Source organism: Hemitrygon akajei, chromosome 23 (genome assembly GCF_048418815.1).
Source record: "Hemitrygon akajei chromosome 23, sHemAka1.3, whole genome shotgun sequence".
NCBI lineage: Eukaryota > Metazoa > Chordata > Chondrichthyes > Myliobatiformes > Dasyatidae > Hemitrygon > Hemitrygon akajei.
In genome coordinates, this window is record NC_133146.1 from 25750698 (window position 1) to 25778247 (window position 27550).

The following is a 27550-nucleotide window of genomic DNA, read 5'->3' on the forward strand; positions in this document are numbered from 1 at the left end:
TTTTAATCAGACAGTTGACTGATAGTGTTAAATTCAAATACTCTATAAATGTACAGCAGGGGGAGCAATTTTCAAGTAGGTGCAGAGGCATATTTGCCCAAAAGTTCTGGTATGAAGTCAAAACGTTAGAAGGTTCAGAAGCGGGACACTGTTGGTCACTTTGGTCAATGGTTCTTTATTAAACACTCCATGCTCCAGAAGCTTGGCCGGAGATCTGATATTTTTAGTGTTGAGAATCTTGTCCCTATGAATTTGAGCTTGGGAAGTCAGCGACTTCATGGTCACTCAAGGCTGCACTGTGGCCAGTGGTGTGGAGGTCGTGGTCGGCTGTGGTCATCACATCTCAGCATCTGGCGTGGGATAACAGTACTTGTTGATAGCTTGGCTGGAGAATTTGGGATGGCCAGCATATTAATGGGTGGTGGTCTATTGTTGTCAGGGGTGCATGGATCAGGGCTTGGAATGTCAAGGTGGAGATGATGGGCTAATGGGGGTGGAGAGAGATTCGGTGTAGGGGATCCAAGATGGAGGTAAGTAATTGATTTATCTAGCAGGGTTCCTGGTCTAGGACCACATGGATAACACTGTGTTGGCAGAGGGGCATTCAACATTAGTTGTGCAGGAGATAGTGCAGTCTAATTTTGTCTACCCCCTACACCACCTCTGTCCCTACCACTGCTTGAATGGATGTTTTGTCAAGAAAGCAATGCCATTCTGTGCATCCAAACTGGAAATTGCATTTGGCGTTTTGTAGGTGAAATTTCCAGTTGAACTTCTCGATTGATTGAAACAATCCAGAAATAGTAATGATCATGTTTCATACTGGGAAATTAAATCAACTTTCAGTTGTAAAATGCTGTAAACAAACTGCAGTGCAATTCAATTTCTGGGCAATTAGCAGGGACAGTGAAGTCAGCTTGATATTACATTAGCCAAATTAATCTGACCTGCCGTTACATCTTGCTAGCATTGGATGCACAAGAAGAACTGTGTCCCATCTTCCAACAATATAATTCTTGACATATCAGTAAAAAAAGCAGAAGGTAGAAAATAAAAGAGGTCCCAACAGTGTGTACGAAATGTGAGACAAATAGGAGAATAAACAAGTGAAAGGAAATTTGAAAATTCGTTCAAGTGGGATAGAGGGAGAGGCGGAAAAAGAAGGTGTTTGGGATTGGAGACATCAGTGCTACAGATATATATAACACTTTGGATAAGTTTGTCAGTTCTGGTTGGACAGCTTACTCTCATTTCATCAGATGACATACCACAATGACTTTTCTCCATTAGTACGTTTTCTAATCAACTATCAAGGATCAAGCATCAACTATATATGTATTTAGCATAATTTAATTTAATAATTTGGAATTTATATGTATTTGGAATTTGCTGTGGTGAGATGGCACAACATGCAACAAAAATATTTGACAATTATAAAGAATAAAGGATCATATATAAATAAAAATAGCTAATAAACTTAGAGGTTAAAAGACTGATGTGGAATAAAATGAGCATAAATACATATTTACAAAGTAAACAGCATTATTAAATGTAATTTAAAATGACCACAGGGAGCGTGGTTCAGTGACAGGGGACAATAAATAAATATGCCGGGATGGGAGGAATCGGGAAGCAGGAAGTTTGGACAAGGCGGGAGGGTGCTCCAGTGTGGAAGATCTGCTGGTCCAACATCTGGCAGGCAGATCCCAGTGTACCAAGCTCGTGATCCAGGCTGTGTGCAGTGTGCTGTCTGGTCCTGCAGACCTTTTTGCTTGGTGCACAAGTGAGGCACCAACCCTCACTGTCCTGTCTGCCCTGGCAGGGACACTGGGACACATCCTCAGCAGCTGCCCAAAAACCCTGGGAGAAGGCTGCACGTCACCAGGTATCGCAGGCAGTGACAGAAAGTAGCTGCTCGCCCATTAACAACAGTAGGCAGCTCTGCCAACCCAGAGAGCCCGTAGGCTGGAGACCTCAGTCCAGATCGCCATGAGGCTTGCTCGCCACAGTGCCTGACTGACAACTGAAAGTCGATCTTGGCAAGCCATTAAAGTCCCCAGACTTCATCGCATCATTATCACTGAGGCCTGACTGGTCATTCTGTCAGAAACCTCAAAGCAAGTGGTCATGGTAGAACTGACAGTGCCTTGGGAAGAGCAGAATGAGGGGCTGTTTGAGTGTAAGAAAGCCAGATACCAGGAGCTGGTAGAGTAGTCTCAGAGACAGGGGTGGGGGGCACGATGCGAGCCTCCAGAGGTGGGGTGTAGATGCTTTGCTGGCTGCTCTCTGTGCAGAACCTACTCTCTCTTGGCATTATGGGGGCTGCAAAGAGAAGAGCCATCAGGCACGTCGCAGGAGCTGCTGGGCAAGCCTCCAGATGGCTACGGATCAAGAGGTGTGACCCGTGGGCCAATGCTGCTGGATCAACCCTGGCTGGGTCACCTGGACGAGAGTGTCTGATGCTGAAAGACCAAAACACCCGATGACCCCAGGTCAAATCCTAGGTCCCAATACGTCCTGGGATGCATCTCAGCATCACAGGGGTGGGGGAGACTAATTGGAAAGACCGATCAGATAAACTGCCTTGGGAAGGAACTTTGAAATGTCTGTTTCAACTGCCCTATAATACTTTACAGAAGGGAGCTTTTGAAAAAGACATTTTACAAGGTGGAGAGCGTCCACAATGCCCGCGTGTTTGTCCCGGACACATACAGGTCCCGCGGTAATGGTAAACAGCAGCCAATGACCTTTTCTGCTGACCTGACAGCTCATTGTAGTTTCCGCATATTGTGAAAGGATGTCACACCAAACCAGACAGTAACGGCTGGTGTGAGGATGCTCTCTCTGATGGCAGTGTGGAATTGCACCAGGATGTTCTGACGAAGATGGAGCTTTACCAAAGTTCCAAGAAATAAGTCCTCTACCCTTCCAAGGTCCATTTAAGTACCTTTGTACCTGATTAGATTAGTATTTATCACATGCTATCATTCCTGTCTTCCAGTGTTAATATAATTACCGAATGTTTTAATGTAACACGATTTATTTTGATTCCACTACTGCCTAGCTTCTAGTTGCTCACTGTGGTATATACTGATTAATCTTAAAATTATGGAAACTTCCCCATTCCTCCCTGCCCCAGAGACAGTTGTGGGGCTGTGAATCATTGGGACAGAAAGTAATTAATACCAGAAGGCAGAAGCAGTTGAGACGGAGAGGCAGACTGTGAGTGTGGAAAATAGAGACAGACTTTTGGAGTCTGGCTTTTAGAACAGAGGGAGGGTGGATGTTCTTGTAGGGCGTGGGCTTCACAGATAATGATTAATAATGGGGGGAGTCGATGAATATTAATTTGTACTGAGAATGGAAGAAAATATCAGGCTCTGATTGTTAGAAGGATAGGCACTTGGATTGCACAAGAACAATGAGAAATACCAAAGTGTGATAATGTAGAAACTGCCAAAAGTATCTACAGAAATATAAGATTCTGCAGATGCCGGAAATCCAGAACAATAAATGCTGAAGGAGCTCAGCAGGTCAGGCAGCATCTATGGAGAGGAATAAAATGAAAGTCAGATGTAAGCACCTCTTCCTGTGGGAAACAGGAGGTTAGAAATTCTATCACATAGTACATTTTCTGTGCTATAATATATATTTACAATGGAATATCTGTTGGTAAGTGCAGTGTACTTTGAGCAAGAAGTGGGGAGGGGTGAGGAGCAATTACTTTTCCTTATCTTATTCCATCATTGTATCATCTATCAGACATACAAACTATGTTTGTACTTGCAAGGGTACACGTTCTCTTCCCCAACCCACCACCCAAAACCAGAGTTTCTCCCTAATCAACTTGATGACTTGCACAATTGTTTTCAATTGGGAATTGCTTCTTTAAAGCCTCCTAATTTGGCAGAGGGTTATGAGGATTCTCGTGTGTCATTAGAAATGATATGCACTTACCTGGCAGTGGCTGGAAACTGCAAGCATTGCACATAATGGATGTAAGGAAATCACCCTTGCACAGCCTGGCCCCAATCTGGCATAGTCTAGCCTGTTTTCAATTGCATAATAATTTATAATCCAGGGCAATTTTTGTTGTTGTTAGAAAAATACCAGAAGAATTTAAAATAAAAAAATAAGCATCAAGAAAAGAATATCCCAAAATGAACAAATGCAATGAATATCAAACATAAATCCCGCAAACCCTGTGGATTTCATGGGCAATTCAGAATTTTAAGTCATCTGCTGTTCAGTCTCTATTTGGTGTTCTGATCGATGGCTCTCGGCCAAGAAGGGTGGTGCACAGTTCAGACACGCGGCGTCTTCCCACAACATAAAATCACACACACACGTCCCGCCAACCCTGCTTCTGCCACCGCCCACCTAGCCCCACCTCTTCAGAAGACTTGGAACGAGAGGAATGCTGTCAATTTGTGGTTATCACTTAGCTGTGATGGAGATAGGCTCACATTCCAGCACAGCTCCCAGGCTGAGGAGAACATGTTTTTGAAGGGTGTGCTATTGACTCTCTCTCTCTCTCTCTCTCTCTTTTACTTCTCAATGCCACATAAGTCTGAAGTAATTTTTTCCTGAATTGTATGGCTCAATATCAACTGGAAATCAATGTGAAAAGATACAGACTGTCATTCAATTATCTGACTCCAGGGTCTGCTTCATGAGGAACTACCAATTTAATTTTGCAATGCAGTATATTTGCAAAAGGTGAAAATAGAAAACAGAAATAATTGCGATTTGTGATTTCTGATGCCTTTCATTGGTCAGGTGCTGCAGTTCTGTTTCGCTGTTGATTTGTGGTTTTCACAGTCTGTTAGAAATGCAATCCCTGGGTATCAGTTTGTCAAACCTTCTTTGGAACAATTTCTCTTTATTCCGTAAGGCAAGGACATTTGCGTGTTACTAGCACATTGGCAATTCTGGGTAGGGTAGAGGTACCTGGTCTCTCATAGGGATTCACTCTAACTGCTACCCAACTTGACATTTGAAAAAAAAAGTTGTTAACTAGGAAATGGGATGGCACCTTTCCACCAAACTATTGAGCAACTGGACAGGGGATACCATTCCACTGGGTAGTGTGAGCGAACTTCAAAATACTGCATAGAAAGGCGTGCCACTGGAGAGAGAAGTCAGAGGCAAAGTAAAGTTACAGACACTCAGTGACCACTTCATTAGGTACAGAGTGGAACCCGGTGTGGTCTTCCACTGCTGTTGCACATGAACTTTACGGTTCGACGTGTTGTGAATTCAGAGATGCCCTTCTGCCCACCAGTGTTGTAATGCCTGGTTATCTGAGCCACTGTCACCTTCCTGGCTGTTCTCCTCTGACCTCTCTCATTAACAAGGCGTTTTTGTTTGTTGGCTTTAATGCAGAATTATATTGACACTGGGGAGGACTCCCTTGCTAATCTTTGTCATCTGTCTTATTTACAAATGAGAGGGCAAATAAAGGAACTAGGCTTGTTTTATAAGCTAGGCAACACCTTATATTTTGTGTGGGTAACTCTAACCTGATGTCATGAACTTTGACTTCTTGAACTTCCGTTAATTGCCCCCTCTTCGCCATTCCCCATTCCCATTTCCCTCTCTCGCCTTCTTACCTACTCATCACCTCCTTCCCTTTCTTTCATGGCCTTCTGCCCTCTCCCATCAGATTTCCCCTTCTCCAGCCCTTTATCTCTTTTCACTAATCGACCTCCCAGCTCTTCATTTCACCCCTCCTCCTCTCCCGGTTTCACCTATCATCTGCCACCTTGTACTTCTTCCTCCCCTCCCCCACATTCTTACTCTGACTCCCCATGCTTGTTTCTCCAATCCTGATGAAGGCTTTTGGCCCGAAACATCGACTGTACTCTTTTCCATAGATGCTGCCTGGCCTGCTGTGTTCCTCCAGCGTTTTCTGTGTGTTGCCTGGGTTTCTAGCATCTGCGGATTTTCTCTTGCTTGGTTTGATATCCCAAGTCTCAGCACGATCCAGGACTATTGTCAAGACAACCCAAGCTTATTCATCAAAGTTCAGAGATCAAAGTAAATGTATTATCAAAGTACCAATGTGGGCATACTCAATAAATCCATGTTAACAACCATCATAGAATCAATGAAAAACCACACCAACCTGGGCATTCAACCGGTCTGCAAAAGACAACAAACTGTGCCAATACAAAAATAAATAATAATAATAATAATAATAATAATAATAATAATAATAAATAAAGAGGCAATAAATATAGCAAACATGTGATGAAGAGTCATTGAAAGCGAGTCCATATCCAACAAAAGAGACCGAGCTGCACAAGTGCCTGACAGCACTTAGATCTTCAAATGAGTAAACCTGCAAAACAGGACAACACCTGAAAACATTTGCAGGCTGAAGTTTGGGATACAGGTTTAAGTTTCTTGATTAGTAAGGATGTCAAAGGTTATGGGGAAAAAGCAGGAGAATGGGGTTGGGAGGGATAATAAATCAGCCATGATGAAATGGTGGAGTGGCCTCAAAGGGGCTCTGAATAAATTAATTATGACTCTCTTGTCGAATTGGTCTACTAATTTCGCCATAAGGCCACAAGACATGGGAGCAGAATTAGGCAATTTGGCTCTTTGCTGTCAGACACTTGTGCAGCTCGATCTCCTTTGTTGGATGTCAAAGCCACTGACAGGCAGTCTGACCCAGTGATAAGAAATCAGAGATTATCAGATTATCCACTGCGACAAAACCTACACAGTAGAGAGTAATCCACCAGTCACGCAAACAACATGTAAATTTTGCTGTCTGATTTACAGAGGCACTTGGAGCAGGAAAACATGCTTTTTGTTCACACTCAGTCATAAAGTGAACCCAAGTCCACTCACTTACGACAGGAATGTATTTTCTCCTCGACAATGGGAGGCAGGGAATAGTAACAAAATACCATGTCGTCATATGATTTCAACAGCTATTTTCCCTGTATTGCGTGAATTAATCTGGAAAGAACCACAAAGTAATTTCGTGCAATTGGTGTGACTAATGCTTGTGTAATAAAAAGGAAGCATTCTGTGTCCCCACCTGCACATGCTGAGACAACTGGCAAGAAAAAACACAAATGTACACAGGAACGGACTGTCAGAAAGTGCAGTGTCAACTTTAAGTGGAGATTTAGGAAAACTTTCTGCTCTAAACGGATACATTCAACTTCATCCATCTATCCAATTAGCCAGCATGCCATGGAATCCTTCAATCCCTTGAAAACTATTTAGATTTTGTCCATCTGTTTTCTCAGAGGGTAACAGTCCAAAATGGAGTGAGATATCCTGTAACTGAAAAGGAGATTTCACTCTACTGGGTGGCGTGAGTGAACTTTAAAATTAGATAGGTCTCCCTCTGGAGAGGGAAGGGGTAGATTTGTTTTCCTGCTGCTGTAGAGGACATGATAGTAATTGAACACTTGTATTTTCTGGCCTCTTTTGGTTTGTCACTGATGCACCATCAATAGTGCATCAATAACTCTCTCTGAGACGTGAAGTTGAGATATCGGCTTTTATTGACTGGAAGAAAGAACAAGCAGTAGTTGACCACCATACTACATCCTGGAGAATGAGGCCGGGCTCAGGCCTCAATCGCCTTTATACCGGGGTCTGTGGGAGGAGCCACAGGAGCAGTCAGCAGGGGGCGTGTCCAGACAGGTATATGTAGTTCACCACAGTCACCCTTGAAACTAAATGGGCTGAGTATTTAATAGTCTGTTAACACTGCTAAAATAGGACCATCATCACTTAGAAAGTACATAATATCGATGTCTCCTCACCCACTGACTCTGTTTAAAATAGAGGCTGGGATCCAACAGTGTAAGTTTGATTTCAGTTGCCATTTTGGTTTAGAATTAGCTGGAGGGAGTAGAATACACACCCCATTTTGTTTCAAAGGTGACAGACAAGAAAAGGCCAGAAAATGCAAATGTCCATTTATTACTGTGATCTCCACAGAGGCAGGAAGACAAATCTAACCCTTCTCTTAGGGAAGTATCCTAACTGGTTGCATCACAGCCTGGTATTGAAACACCAGTGCCCAGTAACAGAAAAAAAATGTACAGAAAGTGGTAGATACAGCGCGTTCCATCACAGGAAAGGCTTTCCCCACCATTGAGAATATTTACCTGGAACCACAAGTAAGAAACATCTATCATCAAGAACTCCCACCATCCAGGCAATGATGTCTTCTTGCTACTACCCTCAGACGACAGGTACAGGAGCTTTAGGTCACGCATCACCAGCTTCAGGACCAGTTAGTACAGCTAATATCCTTCAGCCATCGGGCTCCCGATATCTTCACTCACCTCAACACTGAACTGATTCCACAAACTATGGATTCACTTCCAAGGATACTTTACAACTCATGCTTTAAGTACTTAAAGCCCCCTAGTTTCCTCAGCTGTGTAAGTCTAGGGAAGACAATCTCCGGCCCCGCCAAACGTGTGAGATTGAGGTGCTAGTCCCCCCTCCCCCAAACCCCAGTCTGTGTGGATGCTGTGTAATTCGCTACCCTGTTACAAGTTAGTGCCATGAAATAACAGACAGTACACCCGCATCTGATGAAAAGATTTATCTTAATTTGACTAAAGGGTTAGTAAAGAAAAGAACAAAAAACAGAAAAGGGCCCATTTTAATGAAACAGTCTAACGTGCACAAATTGGAGCTCACAGTTCCCCAAGTCACTGATCCTCAGTCCATCTCACCTTGGGCTTCGTCAAATCACGGTCCCGCTCCGGATCGACTCCTACAACCCTCTTCATCTCCTCTCCAACAAAACGAAAACCCAAGCCCAACCTTGGTGTTCTTCATCAGAGAAACTCCCCCTTCAATTTGACCATCCTAACTGGATGGCAGACATGTCTCCTTACCTCTTATCTTCAGCAATAACAAGCTGAAAACAAGCAGCTCTCACAGAACTGCCAAAATGTAATACATATAGAATAATAGTAAAAATATGAACCAGGGCATTACATATTATTAATTTTTATTGACACAATTTGTCTTCTTTTGCACATTGGTTGTTTGTCACTTTAATTATGTATAGTTTTTCATAAATTCTATTGTATTTCTTTTTTCCCTGCAAATGCCTGCAAGAAAATGAATCTCAAATTAGGATATGGTAACATACACTCAGTGACCTCTTTATTCAGTACATCTGTATCACTGCTCTTTAATGGAAATATCTAATCAGCCAATCATGTGGCAGAAACTCAGCACATAAAAGCATGCTGACATGGTCAAGAGGTTCAGGTGTTGTTCAGACCAAACATCAGAATGGGGAAGAGATGTGATCTCGGTGACTTTGACTGTGGACTGATTGCTGCTGCCAGTTTAATATCTCAGAAACTGCTGATCTCCTAGGATTCTCACTTACAACGGTCTCTAGAGTTTACAGAGAATGGTGTGGTAAACAGAAAACACGCAGTGAGCAGCAATTCACAGAGTGAAAACGCCATGTTAATGAGAAAGGTCGGAGGAGAATGGCCAGATTGGTTCAAGTTGACAGGACCTCAAATAACCACGCATTACAACGGTGGTGTGCAGAAGAGCTTCTCTGAACGCTCAACCCTTGAAGTGGATGGGCTACAGCAGCAGGAGACCACAACCATACACTCAGTGGCCACTTTATTAGGTGCAGGAGATACCTAGTAAAGTAGACACTGAGTGTATATGGTAACATATACTGTACATACTTGGTTAATAAATTTGCTTTGAACTTAGATCTTAAGTTTAATTTTTTCATTTTTTAAAATGATGTGCCTGTCCACATTGTCAAAACCATGGGTTGTGCTGTGGGGACCGAGCGCCCTTGCAGTCAGGCTCCAGAACGCTCGAGAATGTGCACGTTCCAGCCAAGTCATGTTTCATTGTGGTGGTATTTAACCCCCCGCCTCTCATTTCAGTGTTGTCGAGACTTGACCGAAAGCAGAGCAGTGTCAATGCTCCTGTTGTCCTAGTTCCGGGAAAGAAGATTACCATTCAGACTGAAGCTGCTAAGGAGTGGTATCTATTTAGTATTAAGCTCATTATTTCCAAACCACTATATCTGCATTAGCTTTAGTTTGAAAGTTCTAGTTAACGGCTTGGTTGGCCTAGTGTTGATTGTTTTTCCTTTATTTCGTCACGATTCCTTTTAAAAGTCAGTGAACCGTTGATCGGTTTCTGCGTCTCTTTCCCTCAGCACTTGGGCCATAATGCACATTCCTGGCAAGAATGGGATGTCAGAGTAAAATGAATCGGATATTCATTCATAAAAGCAAGAAATTCTGCAAATACTGGAAATCCAGAGCAGACACACACACACACACACACACACACACACACACACACACACACACACACACACACACACACACACACACACACACACACACACAATGCTGGAGGAACTCAGCAGGTCAGACATTGCCTATGGAAATGAATAAACAGTTGACGTTTTGGGCCAAGACCCTCCTTCAGGACTGGAAAGGATGGGGAAAGGCACCAGAATAAAAAGGTGAGGGCCGAGGAAGGTGGGGGGGTGCCTAACTAGAAGGTGGTAAGTGAAGCCAGGTAGATGGGAAAGGTAAAGGGCTGGAGAAGAAGGAATCTGATAGGAAAGGAGAATGGACCATGTGAGTAATGGGAGAAGGAAGGGCACCCGGGGTAGGTGATAGGCAGGTGAGGAAAAAATGTTAGTTGTAGCACACTCTGAGGTCTCTGGAAGATGTATGAACAACCTAAAGCTGTGCAGTCAAGTCTCATGATGAGAGCAGAGAGTCTCCTTAAACAGTGAAGCAAGCAGCAAACTTGCATGAGGTACCACTAGTTGCTCAGAATATTCCACAGCAGTCTGCTTCTTTTGTGTTTGGATGGGCTGAAATGGGAATTGGGGAAGATTAGGCTTGCCTCTGTAAGCAGGACACAGAAATACCTGATCCAGTTTTGCATCCAACACTTTTACATGGGGAAATTAAATAAAATGTAAATTACTCTGGATAGAACTGCATTTCCCCCAGAAAACAAACTCCATAGGATCCAATTTCTTGGCTTATCTATTCAATTCCAGCCAATTATTGATAATGAAGAGTACATGGTATAATCTTATTACTTAAATTAGCCCGTATACAGATAGTAATTCCTTGAGCAAAGAACAGTTGAAATCTTAAATGCTCTCAAAATTTTGTGTGTACGGAAGTGTGAGGGTCTGCTCTTTGGTAGGAAGAAAAAAAGTGAAGAGTATTTTCTAAATGGGAATAGAATTCAGGAATCAGAGGTTTAAAGGGACATAGTTCAGGATTCCTTTGAAGTTAGCTTGCATGTTGGGTCAGTCATTAGGAAGGCAAATGCAATGTTAGCATTCATTTCGGAGGCTTTATAAGGTGTTCAGCCCTCATTTGGGCAATAGTGAGCAATTTTGGGTCCTGGATCTGAGGAAAGATGTGGTGAACCTGGAGTGGATATAGATGAGGTTCATAAGAGTGATTCTAGAAATGCAAAGTTTAATGTGTGTGGAGTGATCGATGGATCTGGGCCTTTACTCAATGGAGTTCAGAGAGGTTGTGTGTGGGGAGGGGGTCGGGTGTTGGGATCTCAATTAAATCTACTAAATTCTGAGGGTGGTGAGAAGGCTGGAGGCTAAGTCATTGGGTGTATTAAAGCAGAGGTTGATGGGTTCTTGATTTGTGAGGGGTTAAGGGTTCTGGGAAGGTGAGAGAATGGGGTTGGAAAAAGGCCATACAGAAATGGCAGAGCAGACACAATGGGCTGAATAGCCTGACTCGTACAGTCTATCTTGAGCCAAAATGCAAAACTGACGTAGCTAGGTTTTTAGGTTTGGGTATTAAGCTGTTTAAAGATAATGCTGTAGGAAATACAAGAATTTCCTAGAGTATTATTCTGGAAGAGTAGAATTAATAAGGAGAGAATTTGAGTTAAATTTGAATTATATTTGAATTGCGAGCACGCATTTAGGATGAGGAAGGGTAGATTCAAAGGAACTGGAGGAACTCAACAGGTCGGGCAGCGTCCGTGGAAACGAACAGTCAACATTTTGGGCTGAGACTCTTTGTCAGGATTGAAGAGGGAGGGGGTAGGGGCCCTATTCTTTATAGGGCCCCCACCTCCTCCCTCTTCAGTCCTGATGAAGGGTCACAGGCCGAAACATTGATAGAGTAGTTAGGTGGTTAATGACTAGTTTAATTAGTTTGGCACAGCATAATGGGCCAAATGGCTTGATTCTGGGCTGTGGTGCTCTATCTTCTATCTTGCTTAGGTTGCATTTGGAACACTGCCTTCAGTTTTAGGTGGTTGCAGGTGGAGATGTTGGAAAAGTGATTGGTTATAACTTACAGAAAAAAAAAACTGAATAAGCATAAGTCTAACTACGTAGAAGGCTCAGATATGGGTTAAAATTATAATTTGATAAGATAGACAGAGAATTCTGAAACTGAATTGCTGACTATTTAAAGTGTGGTATTAATGGAAAATGGGAAAATCAATATGTAAACCACATACTCATTGTTAAATCCAGAATGCTGCAGAGTGCTTTGTCACCTCAAGGACTGAAATGGTTCAAGAAGGCAGCTCACTACCACCTTCTCAGGGGAAATTAGGGAAGAATAATTGGCATCCTTTAAATGAATATATTTTAAAAATTTGTAAGTATGATGAAAGGGTGGATGGTATCAGCAGAGAGAAGTTTCATGAAGAAAGACCTGTTGGCTAATCAGTGCGTTTCCAAGGTATAAATTCAATGTAATTTGGGGAGTAGTTTAAATGGTTGGACAGTATCAAGGACTGATGAACCCATTCAGTGCTGTTCTATGTTCACTGTTCTAATCTAGCATAACGATGAGTAATTGAAGTTCAGGTTCAATAGAATGACAAAGCAAAATGGTACACCCCTATACCTAAACACAAGAGATTCTGCAGATGCTGGAAATCCAGAGTAACATACAAAATGCTGGAGGAACTCAGCAAGTCAGGTGGTATCCATCTATGGAAAGGAATGAAGAGTTGATGTTTCGGGCCGGGATCCTTTATCTTCTCACTTCAGAAATATGAAAAGGAGGGGTGTTAAATCCCCCTCTGCCTTGTATGTAAGAGAAGTTTCCAGTGGATTTGAGTTTAGACCATTGATTAACTTACACAGCGTTCATGGCAATACAACCTGCTTGGGTACTCTGTCAAGGTTACTGGTACAGTTGGAAGGTGAGTGAGCACTTTCAGACAGCGAACAGGTGAGTCAAGCAATAAAGCACCGTGGCATAAAAACACTGGGGCTCCCCCTTCTGCTGTATAATTAATCTGGTCAGAATCCACCTACAAGGTGTAGCCACTCTATTATTCACAGACTGCCTAATTACCTCTTTGTTTGGAGCCTTATTTGTCTTGACTTGTTTTTCTCATCTTGGAACATGCCTTGCAGTCAGTTTTTATCTGTCAAATGCTCATGCTTAAAATGTCAGTGTCATTTTTCTGTGCTGTAATGTTGGAGATGTCGTAATCATCAATCAGATGGACAGAAGAGAAGGAAAGAGTAAACATTATTGGTGCCTCATTGCAAAGGCCCAATGGGCGATGAGAGCAGATAATCTGCAGCTTTGATGGAACTAATTATTCTTACGGGTGACAGTATTAAAATAGGCTTGGCGGCATTGTTTTTGAAAATGACAGTCAGTTGAGGCATCAGTGTTAACTGTGTGGTTCTATCAGAGTGCTCAGTAATTTTGTTCTTTGAAAGATCAGATAAGCAGGGTTATCTGGGAGAAGTTTACCAGAGCTGTTGAGCTCAAGCTTCATTTTAATTAACCATCTGTTCGGGAAATGTTGTGATGTTGTTTTCCTCTTTTGACAAGATATTAATTGAGATGTTCTACAGTTGTCTCACATGGTGAAGCCAGGATGGATGTGGTGGAAATCCGTTGCTCTCTTTCAGAAAGTACACTTACTTGGCGTGGTGGAGGAATAGGCGGCTGGGGCCGGGTGTGCCAATCGGTTGGAACTGTTCAGTGTAAGGCTGAGGGATTTTTATTTGATAAGGGTGTTAGATGACATTGAGCAAAGTGGGAAAGTTGTGTTGAGGTGCAAAGCAGGCAAGATTAAACTGAAGATGGGAATGAGCTGGAGGGGCTGGGTGAACTCTTTCTATTCCTCATTTTAAAGCATATGGATTTGAGTAGCGCCAGTCTAATAAATTTCAGGAATTGGTCATGGGGGATATATAAATAACTCGAGACAAAGTGTTCGGAGATAGAAATCCATGTTAATTTGAAATTAACAAGAAATTACAAGCAGCCCAATAGTCCTATTGTGTATAGTGACCCTGGGAACTCTGAAAGAATCTATTTTATGTAACTCATGATCTCTCAATCAATCCCCATGCACTTTGGTTATCCCTTTACAGATTATGTGTGCACTAAAACAACATTAAAAAAACACCTTATGCTTGGCCACTCAGGTGCTCGGTTTGGCTGTGATCTGACATGGGTTTCCTGATAAGTCACCAATTTTACCCCAAATACTGCACCACTGTGAGTTTGTGGCAGCTTTACTTCCACTGCTCTGCACTAAAACTTCAATTCCTGGAACCTTTCTGGCCAAATCCAGCCGAACAGGACAGTTTAAAATTTCCTGAAAATGGATAATGTTGAAAATTGTCAGATGGTTCAGCTGCTCTTTCCCAAAAATCACATGACTCATGGATACTTTCTGTTTTCCCCATTTTGACTGGAATTTATGACTCAGAGAAACAGGCAAGGCATATCCAGTCAAGGTCCTCACTTGCTATGTTTGTTGGCCCTCTGCTACGGGAGTTTAGAAGAATGAGGTGGCCTTTTGATAAGGTTCTAAGGGTTCATGGCAGGGTAGCTACTAAGAGTATGGTCTAGTTGGAGTAGTCTACTCCAGGCTGAATCATGAAACATACAGAAGACTGATGTGAACAGCCTTTGTGAATAAGGGAGTCAAATGAATGAAAGGGTTAATGTATGAGTTGCGTTTGATGGCTCTGAGCCTGTACTCACTGGAATTTAGGAGAATGAGGGAGATCTCACTGAAAGCTGTCGTATATTGAAAGGCTTGTATGGAGTGGGTTTGGGCAGAAAGTTTCCTGTAGTGGCGAGTCTATGATCAGGGGGCACAGTCTCAGAAGAGAAGGACGTCCCTTTAGAGGAGGAATTTCTTTAGCCTGAGGGTGGTTAATCTGTGGAATTTATTATGAAGTCATTGGGCATATTTAAAGCAGAGGTTGATAGGTTCTTGATTTGTAAGAGTGTTGAAGGTTAGTCTGGGCAGATGGGGCTCATTGACTGTGGTTGGCAGCTCATTTAAGAGAAGGGAAGTTCTGATCTCAAATCTCTGCTGCCTTGCAGCCATACCCATTCATGCCGAAGACTTTGGGAGTGTCATGGTCCCTCCTGGCAATCCCCCACCTTGCTATTTACCTCAGGAATTGGGTCTCAATTCTCCTCGTTTAGTTTCCAATCATTCCCAGGTTCTACTAACTACTCACACCTGCTTTCCATCAAAAAATGCAGGATAAAGACCCTGTGATCACAACAAGGAGCTGCCAGTTCGTTGATTGACTCCAGTGTGAGTAATGTTGTTTCATGGTTCTTAGGACTGCCAGTTTTAAGTCTAGCATTGCTCCTGGATACTGATTCCACGCTCGCTATGTCAATAACGCCTCCCGACTCTGCCTTCGCACCCGTGTTCTGCACTAGGGTTCGGCCACTGCCACGCTCATGTAACAGGGAGTAAAACCCGAGGATAAATCCGGAGCTGGAGTCCCAATGGCAGTCCTACACTTAGTTCAATGCTAACTAGCAAGTCCTGCGACACTGCTAGTGCCAAACTGTATTGGTCACTTCCGTTCCTTCGGTTTCATAAGCTGTGAGGAGAGGTGGAGCCTGCTGCATGGACAACAGCTTTCTCTCCATATTGTACTGCTCTGAATTGCAAATCGTCCTTGTAGAAAGCTAGGATACAACATCTATGGTCAACCCATTGTGGGTATAAAGATATTGAATAATGCAGAAGGTTGCTGGGAATGCTGGGCCAAACAAGCTGAGCATTTTAGCTTGTTCCTTATGTTCTTAGCATGTTTAGCTCATTCACAGCATCAGATACTTACCTCATGACATTACTTTTTGTACATAGCTGATTTCTGCCCAAAAAAATAAAAATTGGAGCTCAAAACTCTCACTTTAATGGACACTCTGATGGGGCAATTGCAGATGTGACTGTGGACTCCTCAAGTACCTTACAAAGTCCACAGAGCATGGTGTACTTAACCAACACTCATTCAATTACTGTCTCAGTGGTGACTACTCTGTTGGAAGCTTTGTTGTGACCATGTTCGGGTGGGTCTGAGATGCTGCTCAGAAGGTTTTGACATGCCCAGCTGTGCAGACAAATGACTTCTCTAAACCTCTCTATTAATAACAATTGGATCCTGCTACATTTATGACCTAAAAGGTTCTTTGGAAGTCAAGAATGAGGTATAAATGTTATAGCTTACAATAATTTTATTAAGTGTTACAAGAGCAGCAAATGAACAAGAAAGAGAAACCCAGCGAACTAAGAAAAAGTGAGAAGCAGTTGTGGTCGTCTCATCTCCGACTGTTGCTGCCCGTCACACCGCTGCTGTTTAGGGCAGCAGTGAAAGTCCTCCATCTCTGGCAGTGTTCAGGGCTTCCGTCATCATGCCAGTGCCTTCCTCTTGGTTTTCACTCCTGTCAGTCATGCAGGTCCCGGGAGGGGACTCAGGAATGCCGTCACACTCGGATGCAGAAGGAGTCTTCATTGCTGTTTCCATAACAATTTTGTTTTACTAGCCTGGGTTATTAGACCCGAGCTGAACCCCTGAACCTGGAGGACTGGTGGACCACTCTTACTCTGGCCTCTAGCCTTTGACCTGTTACGGCATGGGTGACCCTACCAAGGGCCCAAGCATAATGCCTTGACTCTTCACCTCATTGAGGCATTCAAGCCTCCAAACCCAACAACAAGGTCGTTGTCTTCTTGGATGTCGCACTCTGACTGGAGATAACAAAATTCCAGTGATAACAATTAGCCTATAAACTAGCCAGGTTCGCGTGGTGTGACACCACGTTGAGGAAGTTTCCAGAAAAAAATAGTGGGGCAAACTATACTGCAATTACTAGAAAATCAGTTGAACAACTACATGCATATTGGATGATTATATAAAAATACAAGCAAGCACAGGAAAATTAAACAACAAGAAAATAGTAATTCCACACCCCAATCCAACATAGTGTACTCAGAGATTCAGAGATGCTAATAGTATAAACACTTCAAATTGCTGAGAGATGTAAAATTCTGCAGGGAAACCTTCACCCACACCCTTGCGTCTGTTCTGAATGTCAAGGTCAGGTTGATTTCCACATAGTCATAGAATGTTCGACCACAGCAGCAGGATCTTGCTCCCACCACTCCCATGCTGAGCATCAAAAATCTAACTATAGTAATCTCATTTACTGGCAATTGGTCTACGGTTATTCAAATGCTTGTCCATATATGTAATTCTCCTGAGTCTCTGCCTCCACCATCCACTCAGGCAGATCGCCACGATTTGTCCAGGTTGGCAGCTCACTCGTGTATCAGAGAGGTTAGCCAAGCACCACTTCCAGAGGAATAATTTGATTTCAGGCACTGGGGTTCCCTAGCTTTGCTGGCCTCCAGCAAGTACAAGCTGTTGTGGGTTGCCTATGACAGCTCTCTGGGTCTAGTTCCAAACAGGAAGTATCTTCCTTCCCTCCATCGTCTGCTTGTTGTGCATCGTAGGAAGGCTTCCTGACATTCATCCCATTTTTATTCCCCCAGGAAGTGCACCATATCCCCTTCACTCAGTAGCGTGGGATATTTACAGCAGCTGCCATTGGTCTGGGGAACTACGAGAGCTATTGTTTCCTTCCGTGGCTGCTCACGTCAGAGTCACCTCACGGCCAGAGCACCTTGGCGCAGATGCAGTGAGAGCAACCATGGAACTGAGATAATGGTGGGGTCATCACATCCTGAGGGTGAGATGTCGTTATACCCGGGAAACGTGAGACCCTCATGGTCACATGCTGCATTACCTTCTGGACAGAAGAAGGAAAAGGATGCCAAAGGAAGTGTGCCAAGGAGATTCCAGAGTCTGAGGGTAAGAGGAAGCAACGGCAAGCAGGGAGATGCCCCTGCTCAGCATCCACCACCTCATCTCTCTCCAGGCTTCGTCCACGTGGGCCATGAGGGTCTCCTTGACGGAGAAACATTTCTTACAACATGACTACATATCCTAGAGAGCAAAACGAATATTTCTCAAGCAACACACAGAAAATGCTGGAGGAACTCAGCAGATCAGATTTCCAGCATCTGCCAAATCTTTTGTGTTCCAGATATTTCTATTAACATCCCAAACAGCAGCGTTACTAAGACCCGCATGTGCAGGTGGGAGAGCCCAGATCACAATCACCTTTCACGTTCTGCTTTGCATATCCACTGGAATTGGTATTGGTATTACTGTCACATGTACTGGGATACAGTGAAAAGCTTGTCTTGCATACCGTTCGTACTGATCAAATTATTACACAGTGCATTGAGCTAGCACAGGGTAAAACAATAACAACGTAGAATAAATTATGAAAGCTACCAAGGAAGTACAGTGCAGGTGAACGATAAAACGCAAGATCATAATGAGGCAGACTGTGACGCCAAGAGTCCATCTTATCATACAAGCAGTCTGTTTAATAGTGTCTGATAATAATGGGTAGAAGTTGTTCTTGAGCCTGGTGCTACGTGCTTGCAGGCTTTTGTGTCTTCTGCCCAGTGGGAGACGGGAGAAGAGAGAACGTCCAGGAATGGTCGGGTCTTTGATCATGCTGCCTGCTTTACTGAGGCAGTGAGAAGTGTAGACGGAGCCCACAGAGGGGAGGCTTGTTCCTGCGACGTGCTGAGCTGTGTCCACAACTCTCTGCAGTTTCTTGTAGTCACGTGCGGATCAGTAGCCATCCCAAATTGTTACATACCCAGACAAAATGCATTCTGTGGTGCATTGATAAAAATGGATAAGGGTCAACAGGTGCTGATTATGACATACTAACTAATAAAGCAGGGCTCACAAAATGCTGGAGGAACTCAGCAGGCCAGGCAGCGTCAACAAAAAGATGTGTAGTTGACATTTAGGGCTGAGAGCCTTCGACGGGACACTTTTCCATAGATGCTGCCTGGCCTGCTGAGCTCCTCCAGCATTTTGTGTGTGTTACTAATTAATAAATCCTGGTTCCAATGCTTATCAGAATCAATTTCAGTGGTCACCCTGACACTAATTGTGAGGGAGTGAGGTTTTTGTATTGGTCCATTAAAATGGGGATTTTTATTCCCAGGGAGACAGCTAAGGACATCCATCAGCCTCATCTTATAGTAAACCTGGGAGATCTCCTTACTGGGATGTAGCTCATTGACCAAGACTTCCATGTCCCTCTCAATTAACCTAGAAGCCGTCTCCTTTTTCCATGTAGTTTTGCTTTCCTGCTGTGTATGTTGCTGGGGTCTTGCTGCCATGAGAGGGTGTCTTTTTAAGGACCGGCACCCTTGTCAGATTAGGGTGCAGTGAAATTCGGAGACTGTGCACAATCTCTACTTCCATAGAAAGATGCTTACATTCCATTTTTGGTCCATGCTTCTGACAGGAAGTGCACTCATGCTGTTCCCTGCTTCATTTTGGCTAAGTTCACTATTTGTTTTTTGCCAAGGACTGAATCACCATCAGTGCCTAAAGGCAGTATGGGAGAGGACAGCAAAAAATGGCTCCAACCTTATCTGTAAGTGCTAGCATTTAAAAAAAGTAAGAATGAGAAAGATGAGCTTTATTTGTCACATGTATACTGAAGCGTACAGTGAAATCCATCGTTTTGTGTCAGATCGAGTCAGCAAAGATAGTGCTGGGCAGCTTGCAAATGTCACCACGCTTCTGGCACCGAATAGCATGCCCCAGCTTACTAACTCTAACTGTATGGCTTTGGAATGTGGGAGGAAACTGGAGCACCCGGAGGAAACGCACACGGTCATAGGGAGAATCTCTAAACTCTTTACAGGCAGCGACGGGAATCGGAACCCCGAATAGGGATTGCTTGGGCGGTAAAGCGGTTGTGTCAACTGCTACTCTTTAATCAAATGTCCTCTAACTAATAATCGATCTTTATATTCTTGCTGCTTTTCAATATGTAAGATCTGTGTCAGAATAGGAGAGCAGCTCGCTTCCTGCTAATGCGAGGCTCTTAGGTATTCAGCTGACCCCTTTGGGCTTGTGGGGTGGTGGTGTTGGAGTTGTCCTCCTAACCTCACTGTGCATGATGTCTGGATAATCCTTTTTGTTTGTTGCATGCGCAACAGTTTCACACTTTGTGCCACAAAAAAATTATGTTCCCAGTACATTAGGGTCAAAATGCTCCAACCAAGAGCAAAATGGCACTTAGCAGGCATTGAACTGCATTTTTAACTTTGCTGTAATGAGCCCTTTGGGCCTGTGTGGGGAGCCAGAGAGCACTGGGCTTCAAAATACTCAGAGCATCTTAATTGGTTAATTTTCATTTAATGAGAGTCAATTTTCATTTAGAGTTTCTTGTGTCTTTTCTTGAGTGACACTCTCTTCGTTTAAACTTGTTAAGCTTATTTTGAGTGGCTCAGGAATTCCATGTTACATATATAAGTGGATGCCCGCTTAGCGCTAATCGTGGGGTCCTGGTTTTGAGAGTGTTATATCTCACTGGGTAGCTCGGCCGGGTAACCGATGTTATGTTGGAATCCTCATGAATAAACTTTGCTCACCATCTCTACATGGAGTCTGTCTTTCCTCTGTACTTGGGTGCCAAGGTTGCCAGTGCACATTGCACATTTCCTGACTTGCTTTCACTTTCAACTGCAATGTTAAATTTGGCTAGACTTTCTTTCTCTTGGTAACAGATGAGCCAATGTGTATTGTAACCTTTTGAATAGACCCTAATGATTCCACAAATAAAAATCTGGAACACTTTAAATCTGTTATTTTCTTGGGTATAATCATTTTCTATGAGCCGTGAGGTAATGTTACAGCTATATAAGACCTCAGTTAGATACTGTGTTCAGTTCTGGTCACCTCACTACAGGAAGGATATGGACAGTATAGAGAGAGTGCGGAGGAGATTTACAAGGGTGTTGCCTGGATTGGGGAGCATGCCTTATGAGAATAGGTTGAGTGAACTTGGCCTTTTCTCCTTGAAGTGACGGAGGATGAGATGTGACCTGATAGAGGTGTATGCGATAATGAGAAGCATTGATCGTGTGGATAGCCAGAGGCTTTTTCCCAGGGCTGAAATGGCTAATACGAGGGGGCATAGTTTTAAGGTGCTTGGAAGTAGGTAAGAGGGGATGTCAGGGGTAAGTTTATCGCACAGAGAGTGGTGGGTGCGTAGAATACACTGCCAGCAGCAGTGGTAGAGGTGGGTACAATAGAGTCTTTTAAGAGACTCTTATATAGGTACATGGCACTTAGAAAAATAGAGGTCTATGCAGCAGGGAAATTCCAGGCAGTTCTAGAGTAGGTTACATGGTCAGCACAATGTTGTGGGCTGAAGGGCCTGTAATGTGCTGTAGATTTCTATGTTCTATAACTGATAGGATCAGATGGAACTTTATTTCTGGACCTGCACTAACTCGAGGACAACTCTTTGGGGTGAGACAAAAGAATAACTTGCGCATGAACCTCTCAACATCGAACAGTTTCTGAGTCCTTTTCCAAGGAACACAGAAGCTAAGCGGCAGAGAGCCAAATCCATCACTCTATCACTGATCCATAATGTCTGGTGAAATATCCAGCACTTCAAAGATCGAGCAAAGCCTTTGAATGTAATGCTCACAAGTTTTGCTACACGATGGCCATTTAAAATAATATTTCCTTTCCAAGAATCTCCAATTCTAATGTAGATTTACACTCCTAAATGCTCTATAAAGTCCTTCATTTGCTGGTGTGACTCATTGTATCTCTGTTCTGTTGAAGTATTTAGCTGATGCATAGATCGGGTCAGCTTTGGTTCAGTATCCAGCTGAAGTTTTCAAGAAATCATCAACTCATTTGTTTCTTAGGTATTCTTGGAATGAGACTTTCATTCTTCTGAAGTGCCCCAATATACACTTGTAACTCTCGCTTTGGCTGATAGCCCCTGGCTTGGCCAAACTTAAGAAATTTCATTTGGGTGGATGGACACTGTGCGATGTGGCCCCTGTTACAAATCAGTACCACGAAATAACAAACAGTACACAATATACGATTAAACGATTAAGCTTTATAATTCTTACATTTACTATATGGTTAGTAAAGAAATGAAAAAAAAGAGAAAAAGGGCCCAATCTTATGAAACAGTCTGTTGCGCAATGTTGGAGCTCACTGATAAGCCGATTGTCCACCATCGACCTCCTCTGATCTTCGCTGCCCTTCAGACCCTCGCTCCAAGTCCACTCCGCCTGGCGGTCTACCAGCTCTCTCCATTCGTGTCTTCTCTCCTCATCTCTCTCCGGCAAAAGACCGCGAAAATCTCTCTTCCAGCTCACAAGAAAGAACAACAGCATTCCAAATCCCGTTATCACTAGTCATAACCCAAACATTGCTGCTACAGAGAAACCATTACCGTGAAACCTTACAGCATGTTACAGACTTATATTCAGTTATTTGTGTTGATCTTGGATTATGTTTGATGCACGAGGGTCCCAAGGGATAATTTCAATCCCAGAGAAGATACTAAGCTGGAGACAAATGATCACTGTTCCACCTGGTGATGAAGAATTAATATGAGAGAATCAGAAAGCCACTTGCTTTCAGTTCCTCTAATATATTAATGCCTAACATATTGATGCAATTACAAAGAAGTACAGTAGTGATTATATTTCATTAGGAGTTTGAGGAGACTTATTAAGTTACCAAAGTCACTTGAAAGTTTCTACAGATGTACCGTGGAGAGCATTCTAACTGGTTGTATCACTGTCTGGTACGGAGGGGCCACTGCACAGGATCAGAGAAAGCTGCAGAAAGTTACATATCCAGCCCGCTTCATCATGGGCACTAGCCTCCACAGCATTGAGGACATCTTTGAGGAGCAATGCCTCAAAAAGGCAGCATCCATCATTAAGGGCCCTCATCACTCAGGACATGCCCTCTTCTCATTATTACCATCAAAGAGGAGGTACAGGAGCCTGAAGACTCACACTCAATGTCTTAGGAACAGCTTCTTCCCCACCACCAGCAGATGGTGGTGGACAATGAATCCACTAACACTACCTCACTATTTTTTTACTCTCTTTTTGCATTACTTATTTAATTCAATTTATATCTATTCATTTCTCTCTCTATCTTATTGTAATTTATAGTTTTTAAATTATGTATTGCAATGTTCTGCTGCCACTAAACAAAATATTTCATGACACATGCCAGTGATATAAAACCTTGTTCTGATTCTGATAACACTCCACTGGAGTGTAGAGAAGTTGAAATGTGGACCTTGGGCTACTTACAGGAGAGCCCTGTGGTATAAACAAAGTGGATATGTTGGTCTAATAGTTGATCTATTTCTATGGATCACTCCTGACTACAGCCTCAAGACCGATTGAGAATACATTGTCTGGTTTTCCCCGTTTGCCTTCCTCAAAGAAAGCAGAAGATCAGAAAGGTGGCCAATGAGGCAAAGATGGTGCCATCTCTTCTTGGCCAAGGCATAACATGTAAAAGCAACTAAGTTACAGAGGAATTGTAGACGATACTATTTGGCCACAACATAGGTATAGAAAGAAAGGATAGTAAGAGATTTGAAAGTTAGTCCTGACCTTACTATCTTTTTGTCCAGTTAGTCCTGACAAAGGGTTTCGGCCTGAAACCTCGACAGTGCTGCTTCCTATAGATGCTGCCTGGCCTGCTGCGTTCCACCAGCATTTTGTGTGTGTTGCTTGAATTTCCAGCATCTGCAGATTTTCCTCGTGGATGAGTTAGTGCTGCTTTCTTTGGAACAGAAAAAAGCCAAGGAGAGTCTTAAATGCTTAATATTATGTACGACCCAGATAAGGTAAATAATAAGAACCTATTTCCCTTGACATATGAAGGGGGATAGACGAAGTGCCATTGGAATGATTAGAAAGGAGATGAGGAAGAATCTTTCCACCAGAGGAGGACTGTAACACTAGGTGACTGGAAGACCAGCTGAAAGGGTGGTAAAGGTAAAAATCCTGAGCACATTTCAACAGTATTTGGCTGTATACTTGCAGAGACATGAGGAACTGAATGGCCCTGTGTGTAATGAATTTTCTGCAGTTTCTATAACTGTGTGCCGAAGGTCTTCCCATTGTGCTGTCTGGTACTTTGGGCCAGCAACACCAAAAACGTAACATTCTTCCGAATCAGTGTAGTGTTCAATACCTACGCGTCTCCATTCTTGTCAGCATCCATTGGGAAAAATAGATGTATTTTTAAAATTCTTTTATGTTCCCAAATCCATGTTTTCATAAAGGCCATTTTCAGAGCAGCACCAAGTAGCCGTTAGTCCTCTATTGCCACTCTTTGCTGTCGAGTTTCAGCATGGCCCGTTTGAGAGGAACTAATGAAATATTGCTTGTTCAACAACGAAGCATTAAAGCTGTTCCTCAAGTGAGCAGCTAGAAGACTTAATCCACCACTTTTTGCCAGTTCCAAAATATTTTATTCAATCAATTTTATGCATATTATGATTACTAATAACTAAAAATAATTATTACCAGTCAATATTGAAATACTCCAAATCTTCAGTAACGGCCCCTTTAAGAAGTCTTTATTTTTAATTCTACATAGTCCACCATGTAACTATTGTCTAGTCATTTGTGTTTTGCAATTAATAAGAAACTCTGCTATTCACTCAAGCCTGAAAGCACCAGTCAAAATAGTTGTCATGCTATCCATAGGGAGTTCCTGTTTATTTAGCAGAGTAAGGGTTAAACTGAGAACGGAGAGTTGTTTATTAGTCAAAGTTGTCTGGACTTGGTCCACAGGACATCTTGTGCAACACAATCAAGGACTGCTTCGTCATGGTCAGTGACAGTGACTGAGATCACCTCCCCGCTGCAGTAATACTTCAGGGATGAAGATGGAGCACCTGAGGAACTAATTGGACAAGCACAGGCTACAAGAGAAAGTACATGACTCGATGAAAAGGGTTAGAATGCCTAAGTTAACAAAATGATGAATGCTCTGACCTGGTTGAATATTAACCGTTAAAAGTTTACACATTTACCCAACTATGGCTGTGAAATAGGGTGAGGCAAGCAAAAATTCAGATGTGGCTATTTTACAAGGAAATGCATGTCTATTCTACAAAGGTCTATTGTTCAATTGAAACCAGCACAAACTTCAAATGCCTTCACAGAAATTCTTTGCCAGACATAAATGACAGCTACCAGCACCAGGTACATAAATTTAAAATATACCAGGATTCAGAGCAGCACATAGAGTATGATTTAGAACAGAAATGTGTATTGAAATATTTTGACTTCTTACATATTATTGGGGGATTTGAAGTGCCCACGATTGACCGACTGGGAGCACAAACTCGACAGCGGCGCATTTGGAACACTCTTCGCCTAAGGGTTTTCTCCGGAACAGAAATATTCTTTTACACCTACTCAGTCAAAGTCTTTGATAATTTTGAAGACCTCCCTGTTTTGTCTTTTAAAAGTGTTTTCGCTTTTTAGCCTTTCCAGACAACAGCAGCGCAGCCATGTAACGGTTAGCGAATTGCTTTACGACGCCAGCGACGCGGATTCAATTTCTGCTGCTGCTGTCCGGTAAGGAGTTTGTTCATTCTTCCAGGACTGTGTGGGTTTCCTCCAGGTGCTCCAGTTTTCTCCCTCATTCCAAAGACCTGCTGGTTAGTAGATAATTGGTCACAAGTATGTAATTGGGCAGTGAGGGCTCGTTGTGTTGGAAGGGCCTGTTACTGTGCTGTTTCTTTGAATAAAATAAAAAATGAAATAAATATCTGCTCATTTCCTCACCTAGCATCGTAGATGTATAGTTTTACCTTTCCTAGTTTTGATATTGGCTAGAAATTGGATTGCAGACCAAACTTAATGTACTAAATTAATGAAAGTGAAGCATAATTGTAAATTGCTATTTCAATCCCAGCTCTTAATTACATATAAAATGCTGGAGGAACTCAGCAGGCCAGGCAGCATCTATGTCAAAGACTACAGTAGACATCTCAACCCGAAATGTTGACTGTAGTCTGTTCCATAGATGTTGCCTGGCCTGCTGAGTTCCTCCAGCATTTTGTGGGTGTTGCTTGGATTTCCAGCATCTGCAGATTTTCTCTTGTTTGTTCTTAATTACATATCCTAACTTCTGACCACCAAGGCTACCCACAAATACCAATGCTGTCAACACCAACTCCTCTTCACCTGGTCATCTATCCTGGCCTAGACCCATCTACCATTGGCTCTGTTTCCCTTTGTGATTTCAGAGCCTCAGCCACCCCTGAACCTCTCTGCCTTATCCCGATTGCTGTTGCACAATTAGGTAATGACTGATGTTCTGAGTCCAGTGGACCACTGAATTTCCCAGTGATGGGCTCACTAGCAAACTTTTCATAGGCCTGTCACGGCTGCACTTTGAGATATCCAGGCTAAGCTCCAGCTGTACATTTCTTCTGTGTAACTGAAACCAATCTGTGCAGTACACACCAAGCTTTGCTCTAGACCTGTCTCTTTATAGAGGCTGACTTCCTCTTCTGGTAATGTACAGAAACTGAGAGCAGATATGGCCCGACCCCACCCGACTGCTGCTGCCGTGTAGCAGCCTGAAGCACAGGCCTTCTGGAACATGAACGTCATTGGGGTAGAAGGATTAAACATTTTTACTAAGTCACATTACCCGCAGAGCACATTGGGAAACATAACTCTGTGGTAATGATCAACCAGGAGTACTGAGATGAAAAACAGGCGCACTTTTTCCTCGCACAAAAAGAGAGGGGCCTTTCACATGGAGAAGGCCCAATCGATTCAGCGCATGATCAATTGACTGCACGTGCTCTTGCCACTTACTTGCAATCGATCTAACACAGTTCATGTTCAGGGCCCACACCCTCAATGTTTGGGACACACATTCATCACATCACCCTCTCACCCACAGTCTGCAGGTAGACATCGCCTTGGTAACCACTGAGGTAAAGTAGGAAAAGTGGTGAAGTCATTCTTCAGAAGTTTTTTTTTGTTGTTGATTCATTTTTATTGGTTAGGCATTCATTAGACATACTGGTCAGTAGGTTAATTGGTCATTGTAAATTGTCCTAAGATTAGGTTAGGGTTAATCGGGCTGAGACTGCTCATTAGGACGTTGACTGCTTATTCCCCTCCATAGATGCTGCCTGACCTGCTAAGTTCCTCCAGCATTTTGTGTGTGTTGCGCTGAATATAATAGTCCCTCTGTGAAAGCTTGCCATGTTTTACTCATTCAGTTTTATTGCATTACGGTATGGTAATGTCTCAGTGGTTCAAAGCCAGC